Source organism: Eptesicus fuscus, chromosome 9, assembly GCF_027574615.1.
Source record: "Eptesicus fuscus isolate TK198812 chromosome 9, DD_ASM_mEF_20220401, whole genome shotgun sequence".
Taxonomy (NCBI): Eukaryota; Metazoa; Chordata; class Mammalia; order Chiroptera; family Vespertilionidae; genus Eptesicus; species Eptesicus fuscus.
In genome coordinates this window covers 90468113-90487172 of record NC_072481.1, presented here as the reverse complement: position 1 = coordinate 90487172, position 19060 = coordinate 90468113, and the positions used below count along the sequence as shown (strand labels likewise).

The following is a 19060-nucleotide window of genomic DNA, read 5'->3' as shown; positions in this document are numbered from 1 at the left end:
AACAGCATGGCTGGTGTGGCTCAGTGCTTGAGCATTAACTTAGGAACCAAGAGGGCATCAGTTTGATTCCCAGTCAGGGCATATGCCTAAGTTGGGCGCTTGGTCCCCACTGTGGGGCCTGTAGGAGGCAGCCGATGGATGTTCCTCTCTCATTGATGTTGCAAACTCTCTGTTCTTCTCCCTCTCAAAGCTCCTTAAGGCATAGACTGCCGCCCCGGCCCGGAGTCCCTATTTCTTGGGTCTAGGGTTGGGCCTGAGAATTTACTTCTAACAGCTACTCTATTGATGTTGATATTGCTGAAAACTAATGTACAGAATGATTCTAAGTATTGTTTAACATAGTAAGTTTAATGTTCCTGATACAAAATGAGAACTTTGGTGGGAATTGAGAGCTTAAGGTCCCAATGGGATTTTTTTGCTTTTAAATAATTCTCTGTGCCGTTCCCTTTTATGAGTCAATGCTCAGCTTTGTCAATGTAGAGAAACTCCAAATAGTTGTGATTCTCCAGTTTTGAATGTATTTGTTTCTACTTTCATTCTTTAGTCTTAATTTTATTTCTTCTGTCTTTTTACTATTTTAACCCAAAGTTTAATATTACTTTTTTTAGATTGTTAATATGTATAATGCTATTTTCTCTGAGCAAAGTCATGACATTTTCAATCACACACACACACACACACACACACACACACACACACACCCCATAATAAAAGATTTAATATTTATGTGTGAAAAAATAAGTTTTTCTCCCATCTCTGTCACCTAGCCATTCAGTTCCCTTCCAGGGAGGCATCGCTATTACCATGCAAGTAATCCTTATATAATGCTTATGGACTCTGTATTTGTGAATTCGCTTAATTGCAAAAATTTATTTGTAATCTCAAATATTTGTGGGGCTTTCAAGGTCATTTGAGGACATGCACAGAGCATCAAAGATTTTGGTTCTCCCTACACCTGAGGGTCTGACCTGAGGTTGCCTTCTTGTTTCAGTTCTCATACTGTAAACAGGTATCTTTTTTTTCTATTTAGTGCTATGTTTTCTGCATTTTGTGCTTTTTGTTGGTGATTTTGCTGTTTAAAATGGCTCCCAAGGGTAGTGCTGAAGTGCTGTCTAGTGTTCCTAAGTGCAAGAAAGCTGTGATGTGCCTCATGGAGAAAATACCTGGTTTAGATAAGCTTCATTCAAGCATGAGTCATGGTGCTGTTGGCTGTGAGTTAAGTTCAATGTTAATTGATCAGCAGTATATATTAAATAGAATGTCTTTAAAGAGAAACATACATAAAATAAGGTTATATGTTGATTAGTTGACAAAAATGTGACCATAGGCTCAGGAAAACTAACTCAATATTTCCCCTAGAAGCAGTGGTTTAGTATCACTAATTCAGTGTTCTCAGATGTTATAAATTATAACTACCATGAATAAAGAGAATTGACTATACATGTTATTATTTTCATTTCCTATATATTTTCAATGAAATGCTTTCACTTACAGGCTAATCCTTAGAATTTACAAAGCTTATAGAGAAATGCAGAGCTATTTCTTTTTAAAGGTGAATTTTAATACGATTGGGACTGATTGGGGCTGATGGGAGTTAATGGAACCCTCGTATATGGGCCTAAATTTTGCTCTTCTGCCATCAGGCCAATATGTTAAGAATATGATTTAGCATGCACATACCAACCTTCTCTGAATTGAGAATTAAAGAGTATTATTTGACTTCCAGCCTTGTGACTTGCTAAATGAACTTCAGTGCTATACTAGCAACTTTATCATTAGATCTGCTGTGGGGAGAGGCTTGAGCAGTGGAAATGTCACTGTGAGTTAGTTAATGGCATCTTTTCTTAGTGAAACAGTAATGTAGAAATATATACATAGATGTTTGTAATGAGGTTTTAGTCCTTTTGAATAAGAACCACATTCCTTTTAAGGACAAAATCATTGTTTCTGTCCTCCAGTAGCTTAAGACCTAGAAAATAGATTAGCATGCTAAGTGGTGAGTGCAGTGAGCATTTTGTGTGCACGAGTGAAATGTGCATGCATAGGAAACAGCTGGGAAGAAAGAAGAGGTGGGTCAATTCTGTCTGAAGAGAGTATGGGAAATAAGAAATAGTTTTATAGGGATAAAATATCTGAGAATGATGAATCATGTCAATTTTGAAAAATTCCCCAGGAATGTATTAGGACTATATCTATTGAAAAACCAACGTAGGCTGGTATTTATCAGGACAGGCAAGCAAAGGAAATGGCAGGGACAAATTGGGACCAGGCAAGAGCCAGGCTTGAATCCTGATGCTGTCATTCAGTACTTTCGGGCAGTAGGCATGGCTTTGGGCAAATTAGTTTGTCTTTCACAGTGTTTTCATGAGGATTAAATGAAAGAAACAATAAAAATAAGAATAAAGAAAAGGCTTCAGAGAGGCAGTGATGTCACATCACTATTTGTAGGTAGAGACATTTTTAACCCTTTGCACTTGCTTGCTTTTTTCTGCTGCTACAGATGCTAACCGTGTCGAGTCACACTCGACATCCGAGTGCAAAAGGTTAAGGCTTTTAGGCTCTAATTAATAAACTAAGGACTGGCGAGGTTTCTGTGTGCTGTCATTTACTCTTTTCTCCACTGTAGCCAAGAATCCAGGACTTAATATAGAGTGACTTTATTTGAAGAATCTTAGATAAAATAAGTTTATTTAGGAGAAAAAGAATTTATAACCTGGAGGCTGTTTCTTCTATATAAAGTAATATTTCTAATTGCCTAAAATAGTTTTTAATATGCAGTTTAATGATTTAAAACAATTTTTAATTTTACTTGCCATAGTCACCTAGCTTACTAAATTATTAATGGGTGAAAACTTTATTTTTTTCATTAGCTGAATATCTTTTATTTTAAGACTGTTATGCACATATATATTAATAAGGTTATTATACAATTAATTTAAATGCTGAATTTAGGGGATAATTAATTATGTCATTCTCCAAATATGAACTATATAGAACTATAATAAATACCTTTCATTAAAAACAAAAATAGTTGAGGACTAGTAGGTTGACCTAAGTTGAGTTTAGCAGTTTTGATGTTTCTCTTGACTTTGAGGTGATGGTAAAAAGTAAAGGATGAATTTGGTATTTTTATTGTGTGTGTGTATGTGTGTGTGTGTGTGTGTGTGTGATTTACTTATACATGCATTGAAAGGAATTTTTCCCCCTGGCATATTTAAGAAAGATTCATTGATACTAAAGGATTTTGGTAACATGAGCTTAATTTAAAACTGATTATATATTAAGTGACAGTGTGAAAGTGTGGTTGGGAGTCCAGTCCACCTATAATTCCAATATGATGGTATCTTTAGATACTTATTAATCAATCTTCAAATTAATTTTGGAGGGTCTTTGGTCTGCAGTCATTCCGTCATGCATTTGTTTAATTACAGATTTTAACCTTTGGGCATATGACAGCAAAACTGATTTCTCTTGGAACTGGGTATAATGACTTGTGTGTTTTAAAAATTTTTTTTCAAGTTGTAGTTTTCCATTTATTTTGGTGTCCATCACAAGATACATTTCTCTTGAGTATTCCTCTATTCTTGACAATTAAGAAGCTTCTGGTATGACAGGACATTTTCAAATTTTTCATTCTTAAAAATATGGCGTTTCTTAGCAAAGACTAGTTATGATAGTCATTTCTCAACTGAATTATAGTGATGAAAAGACATCTGTTCTGAATGGGAACATGGCATTCTATATTCAAATAATGATTGTGTTTAGAGTTGTTTTCCCTGCTCTTTTTTCCCACTTACACTTAATTTAAATAAAAGATATTATCTACCCAAAAGGTAACTATTACAAAAGAAGATTGACATGTTAAGGAATTTCTCTGGCTCTCTGATCTGTCTACTCTGGCACTGTCTTTTTCTGGGCTTGCCCTCTATGTGCAGCTGCCAAGTTCTTGCATAATTGTCTTTACAAATGGTGTACTCATTTATATTACCACTGGGCCTTTGCCAGCTTGTGGAACCCATGTGTCCCAGGCAGAAGCTCAGTGCCAATTTCTTGCTGGTGACTTTAAGCCATGCCTTAAAATATGTTGTTGAAATCAATGATGGATAAATAGTAATTTGAGATAAACATTACTTACATTAATTTATTTACATTCAAAGGAATTTTGTGAATGGTCAGGAGCTGCTGGTATTTCTGAGCTGTAGACCCTCTTGTGTGCTGGAGCTGCAGGTTCCTGCCTTGGGGGGAGGTTTCTTTTTGTTACTTATATGCTCCAGAATCAATCAGAAAAACACATCTTAATGAATCCTTAGAGAAAATAATGTATTCACTTTAGTCTCTGCTAAAGTACTTACGGTAGAAAAACAAGGTTGTTGTTATCAGAGTCTACAATTATTTCTAGGAGTTAGGTACACAGCTGCTGTGAAGAAGAAGAATTTGTGTTTAAGTGGTGTCAACATTAGAAACATTCAAACCTCTAGAGGATTTTTGTGAGTTTATTTGTGCTAAACTGTCCACAATTGCTGGGAGTAAAATCTCAAAGGATTGAGATAAAGTCCAGGAGAATGGGAGTTTTGCACCTTTTTTTATACATTACAATCAAAAGAGAAGACATAAGTGGAGTACATGAAATTCATTGGTGATAGATTAGGGAGGTAGGAGAAAGCAAATTAGTGGATGTGGGGTGGGAGGGGAGAATAGGGGTTGGGGGAAGGGTCCTCTGGGATTGTACAAAAAGTAAAATGTTACGTTTTTTACATAGGTGGGTACAGGTTAGTTAATAGTCGATAATTAACACATAAAAATAACAATGAGAGGATTTGTAGTCTCTGCTCTAGTGCATCATTAGTTGTGCCCTAAAAGGTCTGGAAAAGGGAAGTAATCCCAACAGTCCAAAGGTATGTTATCTTAGATGCAAAAGTCAATAGACAGGCTTAGTTAAGGTAAAGATTGACTTTTGTCAGGGAAGATTCTGACATGACTACCTGCTATAAACTGTTTTTAGTTAAAAAGTTTGAATTTCAGATCATCCTATGTGTTTACTTTAGGTCTCTGAGTTAATAAGGCAGCCATGAGCTTCTCTGAGCTTGTCAGGTTAGCATGTGGCCTTTTTTCGTCCACAGTGGACAAAACTCAAGCAGAGTATAGGAATCTCTTAGTACAACTGTGTTAAAATGTTCTCCCAGGCATTTCATGTTGCTGGAAGTTAATGATTTCATAATACAGTGTCCATTTCATCCTATGTTAGTTATTTTCTGTTGGGAGAGAGATACATGTCCATAGATAATTACTACTAGGTTCATTTGGCATGGAAGTGTGAATATTTCTATTTTAAACATCTAGTTTATTTAAATTGATTTCAAATAGACAGCAGGAAATAAGTTTTCCAGCTAGTTCCAGATGTAGAAACTGTATCTTCTGTTCTTCTGCATATAGAAGCTGAACTCTTAGCAATTTTATTCATCTTGTGTTGCACAAAACCCCTTTCAGCATACCCTTCCTCCCCATTATTCTCCAAGGCACAGCTAGCTAGGTAATGTGTGGCCTTCTCTCAGAGGACTGACTTCATTTGCATGTGGATTTTTCTATTATAATCTTCCTAGCAATTTGAAAGAACTCTGGCTGGGGTCACCAGGGCCAGGAGCTGGGCTTGTGCATTTTAATTTGTAAGAAATTTGCCCTATTTGACCAAGTTTCAACTATGTTCTTGGCATCTCTCTCTCCTTTGATTTAGGTAAGGCAAATATTCTGTAGCCTAAACAAGTACCTATCAATAATAAATTGAAACATAAATGTACTAAATGCTCCAATTAAATGACATAGACTGGCTGAATGGATAAAAAAAACTATGACCCATATATATGCTGTCTACAAGAGACCCACCTCAGAACAAGGGACTCACACAGACTGAAAGTGAAGGGATGGAAAAATATCTTTCAGGCAAATGAAAATGAAAAAAAAAGCTGACAAAATAGACCTCAAAGTGAAGGCCATAACAAGAAAGGAAGGCCACTTCATAATATTAAATGGATCGTTACAAAAAGAGGATAGAACCCTGATAAACATATATACATCCAATGCAGGAGCACCCAAATTAAAAAAACTCCTGGAAGATATCAAGGGAGAGCTCGACAACAATACAATCATATGAGGGGACTTTAATATACCATTGACATCACTTGATAAATCCTCTAGACAAAAAATCAGCAAAGAAACAGCAATGGCAAATGACTCACTAGATCAGATGGACTTAATTGACATCTTCACAACATTTCACCCCAGAGCCATGGAATACACATTCTTCTCAATGGGACATTTTCAAAAATAGACCACATATAGGGTCACAAGCAAAGTCTCCCCAAATTCAAGAAGATTGAAATCGTATCAAGCATCTTCTCAGACCACAATGGCATAATATTAGAAATAAACTACAATAAAAACAATTTAAAAATTCAAACACGTGGAAGCTGAATAGCATGCTATTAAACAATGATTGGCTTACCAAAGAGATCAAAGAAGAAATTAAAAACATCCTGGAAACTAATGACCATAAAAACACAACAATCCAAAATCTATGGGACACAATGAAAGCAGTCCTGAGAGGGAGGTTTATAGGTCTACAGGCCTACCTCAAAAAAACAAGAAAAAATGGTAGTATATCATCTAACTCTACAACTTAACATTTTGCACTCGGATGTCGAGTGTGACTCGACACGGTTAGCATCAGTAACAGCTCTTTTTATACTCTTTGAATGTATCAATAATTTGAAATATAAAAAAATCCAAATAAATAAGTTTGTGTGAAAATAAACTCCAGTTTTTTTATTCTACTGCCGCGCTTTGTAAAATCTGGGGTATTTAAAAAATTAAATCCCGAGTAGAATAAAGGAATCGAGAAAAAAGCAAGCGAGTGCAAAGGGTTAAAGAATTAGAAAGAGAGTAACAAGAAAAGCCCAGAGTGAGCAGAAGGAAGGAGATAATAAAGATCAGAGCAGAAATAAATGACATAGAGACAAAACAAACAAACAAAAAACCCACCCAAAATACAAAAAACACACACCAATCAATATTCTTTCAAAGAATAAACAACATTGATGAACCTCTAGCCAGACTCACCAAGAAGCAAAGAGAGAGGACCCAAATAAAATCAGAAATGAAAGAGGTGAAATAACAACAGACCCACAGAATTACAAAGGATTATTAAAAAAATACTATGAACAACTCTATTCCAACAAACTAGACAACCTGGAGGAAATGGACATATTCCTAGAAAAATACAACCTTCCAAAACTCAATCAGGTAGAATCTACACATCTCAATAGGCCAGTAACTATGGAAGAAATTGAAGCAGTCATCCAAAAGCTTCCAGCAAACAAAAGCCCGGGGCCAGACGGCTTCACAGGGGAGTTTAACCAAACATTCAAGGAAGAACTAAAACCTATCTTCCTCAGACTATTCCAAAAAATTCAAGAGAAAGGAACACTTCCAAGCTCATTCTATGAAGCCAGCATCACCCTAATACCAAAACCAGATAAAGACAACACAATGAAAGAGAATTACAGACCAATATCCCTCATGAACATAGATGCTAAAATTCTGAACAAAATTCTAGCAAATCAGATCCAGGAGTTCATACACCATGACCAAGTAGGATTTATCCCAGGGATGCAAGGATGGTATAATATCCGCAAATCAATAACAGGATACATCACATAAACAAATTGAGAGATAAAAATCACATAGTCATATCAATTGATGCAGAAACAGCATTTGACAAAATCCAGCACCCTTTCTTGATAACAACTCTCAGCAAGGTGGGAATAGAAGGATTATACCTCAACATAATAAAAGCCATATATGACAAACCCACAGCCAACATCATACTCAATGGGAAAAAACTAAAACCATTTCCCCTAAAAACAGGAACAAGACAGGGATCCCCACTCTCACCACTCCTGTTTGACATAGTACTGGAAGTACTAGCCATTGTGATCAGACAAAAAGAAGAAAGAAAAGGCATCCAAGTTTGAAGAGAAAAAGTAAAACTGTCCTTATTCGCAGATGACATGATACTGTACATAGAAAGCCCTAAAGACTCCATCAAAAAATTATTAGACTTAATAAATGAATTTGGCAATGTTGCAGGATACAAAATTAACACCAAGAAATGTGTGGCATTTCTATACACCAATAGTGAATTTACAGAAGGAGAGACTAAAAAAGCAATCCCATTTACCATCGCACCAAAAATATTAAGATACCTAGGAATAAACTTAACTAAGGAGGTAAAAGACCTTACGCGGAAAACTACAGGACACTGAAAAAAGAGATAGAGGAAGGCATAAACGGATGGAAGAACATACCATGTTTATGGATTGGTGGAATCAATATCATTAACCTTTTGCACTCGGATGTCGAGTGTGACTTGACACAGTTAGCATTAGAATAAAGGAATCAAGAAAAAAGCAAGCAAGTGCAAAGGGTTAAAATCTCCATACTACCTAAAGCAATCTATAGATTCAGTGCACTCCCCATTAAAATGCCAATGGCATATTTCACAGACCTAGAAAGAGCTCTCCAAAAATTCATTTGGAATAAACAAAGACCCCAAATAGCTGTAGCAATCCTGAGAAAGAAGAAGAAAGTAGAACTCAATACCAGATATCAAGCTGTATTACAAAGTCACTGTTCTCAAAATAGTCTGGTACTGGCACAAGAACAGACATATAGATCAATGGAATAGAATAGAGACCCAAACCACTATGCTCAATTGATATTTGATAAAGGAGGCATGAGCATACAATGGAGAAAAGACAGTCTCTTCAATAAATGGTGTTGGGAAAATTGCACAGATACATGCAAAAAAATGAAACTAGACTACCAACTTACACCATATACAAAGATAAACTCAAAATGGATAAAGGACTTAATTAAATATGAGATGGGAAACCATAAAAATACTAAAGGAATCCACAGGCAGCAAAATCTCAGACATATGCCGAAGCAATTTCTTCACCGATACCACTCCTAGAGCAATGGAAACTAAAGAGAAAATAAATCGGACTACATCAAAATAAAAAGCTTTTGCACAGCTAAAGAAACCATCAACAAAACAAGAAAGCCCACTGCATGGGAGAACATATTTGCCAGTGTTATCACCGATAAGGGTTTAATCTCCAACATTTACAGGGAACTCATACAACTTAGCAAAAGAAAGATTAACAACCCAATCAAAAAGTGGGCAACAGACCTAAATAGATACTTTTTGAAAGAAGACACAAAGCCAAGAGACATATGAACACATGCTCAAAGTCACTAATCATCAGGGAGATGCAAATCAAAACGAGAATGCGGTACCATCTCACACCTGTCAGAATGGCTATCATTAACAAATCAACAAACGACAAGTGCTGGCGAGGATGTGGAGAAAAAGGTACCCTCGTGCACTGTTGGTTGGAATGCAGACTGGTTCAGCCACTGTGGAGAACAGTATGGAGTTTTCTGAAAAAACTAAAAATGGAACTTCCATTTGACCCAGTGATCTCACTTCTAGGAATGGATCCCAAGAAACTAGAAACACCAATCAGAAAGGATATATGCACCCATATGTTAATAGCGGCATAATTCACCATAGCTAAGATTTGGAAACAGCCTAAGTGCCCATCAGCAGATGAGTGGATTAAAAAACTGTAGTACTTCTACACAATGGAATACTACGCTGCTATAAAAAAGAAGGAATTCTTACCATTTGCAATAGCATGGATGGAACTGGAGAGCAGTACACTAAGTAGAATAAACCAGTCAGAGAAAGATAAATATCACATGATCTCATTTATGGAATATAATGAACAACATAAACTGATGAACAAAATAGATCTAGCGACATAGAAGCATCGAACAGACCGTCAAACCTCAGAGGGAAGGTAGGGGACAGTGGAGTAAGAGGGAGAGATCGACCAAAGGACTTGTATGCATGCACATAAGCCTAACCAATGAACCCGGACAACAGGAGGGTGTGGACATGAGTTGGCGGGGGGCGGCGGGGGCAATGGGGGAATAAAGACACATGTAAGACCTTAATTAAGAAAAAAAATACAAAAAATATTCTGTAGCCTAATCTTTTTAGTTTTCTTAAAATGTATACATTACTGAAAGAAATTTTCCTGAATTCAGAACAGCTTCTTCTACTAACACAACATGATATATTTTATTTCTCCAATATATTAAGTTGCATTTCTTTCCTGTTTAATGTCACCTATGAGGTAGGAAAGGTGAAACCACTTTATTGAATCCCATTACTGTTTTGTCATGTAATTACATTCTTATACTCCTGTTAACATACCTATATTGATATATCTGAATTAAAGAAAATGCTACTTATGGAAGGACTCAAACTCCTGGGATTATTCCCCAACACATACTAGGTGCCAGAGACCTGAAACATGGTGTGTATCCTGGGACAGAAGCAAAGAGGGGCAGCAGAGGTAGTTTGTGATTGGGTTGTGAAGTAGCCTAGGCTGAATATGGTGGACTGTTAGAGGTTTCCCAGCAGAAAACTGATGAAACCCATATGTGGGTGTTTAAAGTTTGTTGTCTCCTAAAAATCGAAGACTGAAGTCATGGACAAAAAGTGATTAATGGAATCGAAGTTTATTGAGAAAAGCCAATGCTGGAAAGGGTGCATTTGGGGTTCAGGAGCAGTGTAGTGTCCAGAGCTTATTTTTCATGTTACCATCAGGAGTAGTTCAGCATCTAAGTTAATTAAAGTCTATTAGTCCATGTGTGGAGGCCCATATGGCCATAAGCCACGTGGGCAGCAGGTGATGTGCACCCTACAGGTTTCCCTTGTGCTCTGTGCGGGAGGGGGAAGGGAGAGAAAAAGGAAGCACTTGCTTATTATATACAGACAGTCCTCGGGTTAACGTCGGAGATCTGTTCCTACAGTGCGACCTAACGTGATTTTCACCATAAGTTGGAACCCACCTACATAAGCACCTACGTCACTCACATGGAGCACATACACAGCAGTAATGAAGTGAGGCAGTAAAAAAAATTTAAAAGAAAGATAACAATTCCTGACCTTCACTTGTGGTAAATAAATAATAAAAAACATAAAGCACGTATGTACATATGTCAAAATGACAGAACTTTTTTTTTTTATAAATACTGTAAATGGGAGATGGTTTAAGTAGCCACGAGTTCGACCTAACCCGAAGACTGCCTGTATATGCTTGTTAGTTTCTGATTGGTCCTTTCAAATAATTTTGCCTTAGATTATCTTGTGATTGGTTATCTGCAAGCTGCCTCATGTCTCCCTTTCCTGCCTTTCCTTCTCTACCCAGTTGGGGTGTCTCAGTAACTCCTCTTAGTTTTATTTTCTCCTTTCCGCGTCCAGCGAGGCTAGAGAGCGGTCCAGTTCCTGCGTAGGGGCAGCTGGGGATTGAGAAAATGAAAGAAAGAGACAGACACAGAGATAGGAGGAAAAAGCCTGGGCCGGGTGGGACCACTGTCCTCTGACAGGGAAAGGGCCTCCGAGCCAATACAGTGTGTTTATTTTATACAGCAAAAAACAGTAAGTTTTACTAAAAGTCAAGACAAAGGAGGTTATGTGCATTCTTGGGTGGGCCTGAGTCATATTCATTCCTGGTGCTTGGCTGGATTTAAATAACAAAACCCAGCCCCGGCACCTGGGCTGAAGGTCAAGCTGACAACACTCTTGCCTTTTTGGCAAAGCGTGTTTCCAGGACGTGGCTTTGCCAAAGCCACTGGATTCAGCTGACAATAATTAAAGAAATGCCCATGTGCCTTCCCAGGCGCTCTCTACAATGTAGTGACAAAACTCATTTGTTAGCATAAACTGAACAGATTTTCTGTATGAATTTCAGTGATGGTACTGGTCATGGTAATCTTTGTTGATTCCTGATATTTTGTTGCTTTTGTGTGTAACTGAATTTAATTGCACTTTGCAAATGTTAGAAATAAAAGAGAAACAGCCCTGTGCATAATTATTATTAGGGATACTTTTCTTAAGTTCTTAGAGTTGGACAAATAATAAAATGGACATAAGACCAGATTAACAAGAGAAAAAACTATTTAATACATGAGAATCATAAAGTATGCTCTCTGAAATGATGAACTAGCCAACTTTTTATACCCTTTAAACAAAGAAATAATAAATCTGAGAAGAATTGACAGGACAAGAAAAAAAGTGTTCATTAATAAGGAATCTAAGCAAGACTTGGGAATTCATTAGTGAGGAATCCAAACAAAGTTTGGGCTTGGGTAGTAAATTAGCAAAGAGGAAACAAAGTTTGTTTATATAGGCTCTTTTGATCCTGTATTTCTTAACTTGAGCTAATAGAGTGCCTCTCCCCCTTGGAGTAAGGGGGCACCTTCCACAGAGGAGACTTATTTCCTACATTCAAGGAGAAAGGGAGGGTCTGTGTGCCCTCTGGCTCCAGCTCTTTGTCAAGTAACTTTACTTAAAGTAATTGTTATACCACTGTGGGATATTTTGGGGTGGCCTGCCCTGGGCCCTGTCAAAGAACTGGAAGCGTCAAAGAACTGTCAAAGAACTGGAAGCGTCTATTATTATCAATAGCACATATAATAAAATTATTGTACATATCAATAGCACATATAATAAAATTATTGCACTGTCAAAGAACTGGAAGCGTCTATTATTATCAATAGCACATATAATAAAATTATTGTAAACCTGATTGTGGCATATTTGTGAAGTATCTGTAGTAATAAAAGGATAATATGCTAATTAGACCAGACATCATCTGGATGTCATTCTGGACGTCCTTCCTGACGAAGCTGGGGCCCAGGCGAAGCCAGCCATGGTCCCAAGTGCCTGTGGGCTGCCCGGGTGAAGCCAGCCGTGGTCCCAGGTGCCTGCTGGCAGTGGGAGGAGGGAAGCCCGGGTCCCGGGTGCTGGAGGGAAGTCGGTGCTGGCAGCTGGGGGAAGGAAGGCCTATTCTTGCACGAATTTTCATGCATCGGGCCTCTAGTTTTATATATGAAGGCACCCCACCATATACCACCTAACGAAACAGAAAGGCAAGTTGTAGAATTTTTACATGGACAGTGATGACCAAGAATTAGTGACAGAAAAGAAAGTATTACATAGCCAAAAAAAAGTGCAGATGTTGACCTCATTAATAGGATTTGACAGTGAAAAATTCAAAGTGTGATTTATTGGTTATAAAATAACTTAGAACATAACATAAAAAACTGTCAAAGGCAAATATAAATATTTAGAGATTGGTTGCAGAAATTTGAGAAGCTTCATGGTATTAAGTATCCAAAAGCCTTCAGTGAAAAGATTTGTTCATTAGAAGCTAGTTTGAAAATCATATTGATGAATTTGCTAAGATAATATTCATTGAAACTTAAGTCTAGAATAGATTTGCACTGTAGATGAAATAGCATTATACCAGGACTAGGTTTCTAGAAACATTAAGGATGACCAGTTAAGGATGCTAATTATGGGCTGACTCTTTTTTTTTTTTTTTAAATATATATTTTATTGATTTTTTTACAGAGAGGAAGGGAGAGGGATACAGAGTTAGAAACATCAATGAGAGAGAAACATTGATCAGCTGCCTCCTGCACACCTCCTACTGGGGAATGCCCGCAACCAAGGTACATGCCCTTGAATGGAATTGAATCTGTGACCTTTCAGTCCGCAGGCCGACGCTCTATCCACTGAGACAAACTGGTTAGGGCTGGGCTGACTCTTCTTGATATGTCAGTGTTGCAGGCACATTATAGATCAAGTTGTCAGAAAATGGGTAGGGGGACTTAGTTCAAGGTTTGAAAGGTATATACAGTTTAGTTAGGCATTATTGTTTATATAACAAAGCAGAGGTAATCAGAGAAATATTTTCTTTTTTTTAATAATATATTTTATTGATTTTTTACATAGAGGAAGGGAGAGGAATAGAGAGTTAGAAACATCGATGAGAGAGAAACATCGATCAGCTGCCTCCTGCACACTCCCCACTGGGGATGTGCCTGCAACTAAGGTACATGCCCTTCACCGGATTTGAACCTGGGACCCTTCAGTCCGCAGACCGACGCTCTATCCACTGAGCCAAACCGGTTAGGGCCAGAGAAATATTTTCTGATCAGTTCTTTGTACCTTCAATACAGTTCACTAATGATAAACTAGACTGGAAGAAAAGTGGAATGTTGTTGTTTTCTACTCCTTATGAAAATGAATGTTTTTGACATTTACCTATCCAACAGTTTGACATCTATAATAAAGCCTGGTGGTCAAGGAATTTTATGCCTCCTGAAGAACAAGTATACACATATTAAAAATTAGAACAAAACTGCATGTTTGCTTTAGTTAATAGATGCCTCAGGTTCCAAAACCTGAAAGAACTCAGCCTTAAAAATGCTATTCATATATGACCCAGCAATTCCATTTCTGGGTATTTACTCAAAGAAAACAAAAACACGAATTCAAAAAGGTATGTGCACCCCTGTGTTCATTGCAGTATTACTTTTAGTAGCCAAGATGGATAAAGAAGATATGATATGTGTATTACTCAGTAATAAAAAGAATGAAATCTTGCCATATGTGGTGACATGCATGGACCCAGTGGGTATTATGCTAAGTGAAGTAAGTCAGACAGAGAAAGACAAATACCTTGGGACTCAGTTACATGTGGAATCTAAAAACAACAACAAAACAAATGAATAAACAAAACAGAAACAGACCCATAGATATAGAGAACAAACTAATATTTTTCCAAAGGAGAGAGGGGGATGAGTGAGAAAAACAAAAAAAGAAAAGAAATGGCATTAGGAAAAATGAGAAAGCCCTAGAGAGATTTGCAAAGATACTGATTAAGGGCAAAACTACCTTAAGAGTAGTTGGACAAAAAATAAAAAAATAAAAATATTAGATAAAGATTAAAGACTCTCTTAAGTACTACAGATACGTTGTAATTAATCCTCACATTTCCCTTTGAGGTAGGAGCTATCATATTTCCCATTTTAAGGATGAGGGAACCCAAATGCAGAGAGGTTAGGTAACTCTCCTGTTAGCAGACACTATCACTGCTTAGTATTCTGTATCTGCTCAGTCAGTCTGGATTTTACCTGTAAGTTTGAGAAACAGTTCCTCTTGACTCTGCTTCCTACCTCAAGTACCTGCATATCTCTCTGTCTCTTTGTTTCTCTGTATCTCTGTTGCTGTCTCTTCTCCTGTCTGAGTGCTTTTTCAAATTGTAGAATCATGTTAGGCTTTTGTGTGGAGAAGGTTGGGGAGTCAGCACTCAAAAAAAAAAAAAAGCTATTTGTGCAGTTGCTATTGCTTGAAATGAGGTTGATTAATTGACACCAACGAATGCTTGGCACTGACTTTGGACTACAGTAATGATCAAAAGTGAACCTGCAAAGAAGCCAGGGAAAGGATTTCATGTTACTAATGAAAAGATTATGCAACACTTCTTATGGCAGAAGCTGATCAGCTAGCTGGAGTAGTAATTAAGTTTAATAAATGTTGAAATTGATAATGTACATTCCTTGACAGGCAAATTTGCTGAAATGGTATTAAATTCAGACAAACAGAAGAAGGAAAGTGATGATGATGATGATGATGGTGACATTATGAACACATGTGATAATGTGACTTATATTATAAAAAATACATTTGGGCCCTAGCCGGTTTGGCTCAGTGGATAGAGCATCAGCCTGCGAACTGAAAGGTCTCAGGTTCGATTCCGGTCTGGGCTCGATCCCCAGTGGGGGACTTGCAGGAGGCAGCTGATCCATGATTCTCATCATGGATGTTTCTATCTCTCTTTCCCTCTTCCTTCCTCTCTGAAATCAATACAAATATATTTTTAAAAATATATTTTGGTTTTTGTCCATTGTTTCTAGCACAAGTTCTTAAAACAACTTGTAATTTCTAATTGTAATTGTAACTTATAGGAGCATTTTTTTTGTTATAACATTTAATTTTGTTTCCAGTTCCTGAAAAAACTGCAGAGGCAGAAGGTGAAATAGATGTCTTATTATTTATATGAACAAGCCCTTTTTTACCACACCTGAGTTTATGTTAATGAGGTGATTTTTGGCCAACCCCCTAGGTAATTTGAGGATGAGGACTGCTTGCCAGGGGAACCAACCAGACCAATAGGGAAGGATAGAGGGACTAGAAAGTGAACTCAGTCACTAATGGCCAATGGTTTAATATATCATGCCTTGGTAATTAAGCCTCCATAAAAATCTAACAGAACATGGTTCAGAGAGCTCAGGGTTGGTGAACACATGGAAGTGCTGGGAGAGGGGTGTGCCCAGAGAGGGTATGGAAGCTCCATACCTTCCCAAATACCTTGTCTTAAGCATCTCTTTTAGCTAGTTGTTCTTGAGTTGTATCTTTTTGTAATAAACTAGTAATATAGTAAGTAAAATGTTTTCCTGAGTTGTGTGGGCCACTTTAGCAAATTAATTGAGCTAAGGAGGGGGGACCTCTGATTTATAGGCAGTCATCACTTGGACTTGTGATTGGCATCTGAAGGGGGAAGAGAGGACAGTCTCATGGGCTGAGCCCTTAACTTGTGGATTTCAAAGCTATCTTTAGGTAGATAGTGCAGAATTGAATTAAATTGTAGGTCACCTATCTGGTGTCTGCTGATAATTGCTTGGTGGTGTTAGAAAACACACATAAGAGCTGGTGAAAAATTCCCATAAAAGCATGGTAGTGGAAAATGTGTCAACAGTTAACTCCTGACCTTGAACATTGAGTGTATAGTAATAACAGTAAGCAAGGGGTGGCTCAATTGAGGAGAACCTACTTAGATAAAAACCCATGTTAAAGAGACAGTAGGCAGGGGCAAGCCAGGTATTAGTGCTGCCAAGATTTGAGAAAAATGTTTCAGGCCCATCATTAGGTGTCCAGAGTGAAGCTGATGATTACCGTGATGTATAGCAATACTACCTTACTTTTCTGAGATCCTCTGGCAGCCCCCTACAATGAGTTGCATATGTGGCATAGGTTTTAGCTTAGTTCAACTTAATTTGAACTAAGTATTATTTCCTTAGAAATAAGGAAAAAATTTAATTAAAATACAATGTAAAATTTTAACTTTTACATGTATTAAAAACTTCATTAATGGGTATAATTGAAAAGCATTTATTTGTATAGGATCTGATAATTATCAGTTTCCTAGAAAATGTGACTATCTTGGGAAAAAACCATTGAGTGATTGGCATTATACTTAGGATAGTTGATTTATAGTTAGGGCAATAAAATTGGAAAGGCAAAGATGTTTTTTATATGCCAAGCATTCCACCTGCATCTTATCTAATAATAGACAAACATGTAAATTGACCATAACTCCGCCACGCCCACAGCAAATCAGAGTGGTATGCAAATTAGAAGGCCAAAAATGGCGGCCGCCCAGCTGATCCAGGCGCAGAGTGGCCAGGCAGGGCAGGACACCTGCTATAAGAGGAAGGGTGGGGGGCGAAGGGATCTACAGGAGCGGAGTGCCACAGCAAAGACAAGACTGGAGTCTGCAAGTGAAGACGAAGATGGCAGACTCCGGCTGGAGTCTGCAGTGAAGACAGCAGACTCTGGCCTGAGTCTGCAGCGAAGATGAAGACGGCAGTCTACAGCAAAGATGGCAGACTCCGGGTGGAGTCTGCAGCAAAGACGAAGAAGGCAGACTCTGGCCGTAGCAGAGGCCTGGTCCTGGGTGCCAGAGGAAAACCGGTGCTGGAAGCCAAGGGAAGGAAGGCCTGTTGCACGAATCTCTTCATATAAAACTAGAGGCCTGGTACATGAAATTTATGCACGCCGGGGTGGGGGGTCCCTCAGCCTGGCCTGTGTCCTCTTGCAATCTGAGACCCGTCAGGGGATGTCAGGCCTAAACCAGCAGTCAGACATCCCTCTTGCAACCCGGGACGCTACATGCACCAGTGACCATACTTTCCATACAGGTGAAAGGCATCTTGCTCTTGTATGGGCAGCTACTTTTTTGCCCTGATTATAAAAAGTAGTACATAACATGATCCTTCTGAGGCAGTAGTACCATTTTCCCCATCTTATGGTTGGAAAAACTGAAGCAGAGAGAAGTTGAGTAATTGGCTTTGTCACACAGTTATAAGTGTCAAAATCAGGGCTGACCACAAACTGTGCAAGCCAGAGTCCATGCATGTCATTGCTGCATCATCCTGTTTTTTGAGTGTTAGAGTAGCCTTGCCAGGTTTTAATTTTTAATCTAAGAGACTGTTCCCAATATCTAGGGTAGGGTCCCTATGCCTGGCTGGCGATCAGGGCCATCTGTGGAGTGACCGATGCGGGGGGCGGGGCGATCGGAGTACCCCACTGGCACCCGTCCCCCGATCGCCGCTGCCAGTCACCTCCCTCTTGGAGGGCAGATGCTCAACACAGGAGCTGCCCTGGTTGGTGCGTTGAGTATCTGCCCCCTAGTGGTCAGTGGACATCATAGCAATTGTTCGTTCTGCCATTCAGTCGATTTGCATATTAAGGTTTTATTATCTATACTAATAATAGCCTCGGTGGTTGTCATGCCCTACGCCGTGATGCCCTCACGCCATCACAATCCCACAGTCCATCACCAGGAGGCTGCATGCACAGTGGGCATGCGCGGGTGTGTGGGGACTTGACGCTGCATGTGCAGCACGGAGGCGGTGCTCGGCAGCTGCTTTGCGTGGCCAGGCCTGGGGGTCCCGCCATGGGACTGCTGGCTCTGGTCTACCTCTTTGGGGCAATCCATTGAGGAGCCCCGGATGGGTTGGTGGGGACTACCTCTTTGGGGCGATCGATCGTGGGGCTCCCGCACTGTGAGAGGGCACAGGCCAGGCTGGGGGACACCACCCCCCCCCGAGTGCACAAATTTTGTGCACTGGGCCTCTAGTATAGGATAATTATTTAGCTTGTCACTGAATACAATTAATTAAACTATCTACAGCAATTTATATTTATACTGGCATTTATTCTTGATATAATTATAAGTGTGTTTAATACAGGCCATAAAATTGACTACAGCTCAACTGGGCACATAATTTTTAAGTA

At 38.6% G+C, this 19060-nt stretch overlaps 1 protein-coding gene across 5 annotated transcripts in view; it reads left to right on the top strand.

The window, feature by feature from the left end:
- The window catches only part of FARS2 (phenylalanyl-tRNA synthetase 2, mitochondrial), a 571059-nt gene that overhangs the window by 107472 nt on the left and 444527 nt on the right, over positions 1 to 19060 (top strand). For 2 of the 5 annotated variants that reach the window (XM_054721517.1, XM_054721513.1), the window contains exon 1: positions 4165 to 4227. The exons of the other annotated variants lie outside the window; for them this stretch is intronic. The gene's annotated coding sequence lies outside the window, so the exon portion shown is untranslated. Of the gene's footprint in view, positions 1 to 4164; positions 4228 to 19060 lie in introns of those variants that run through there. 5 annotated transcript variants of the gene reach the window in all.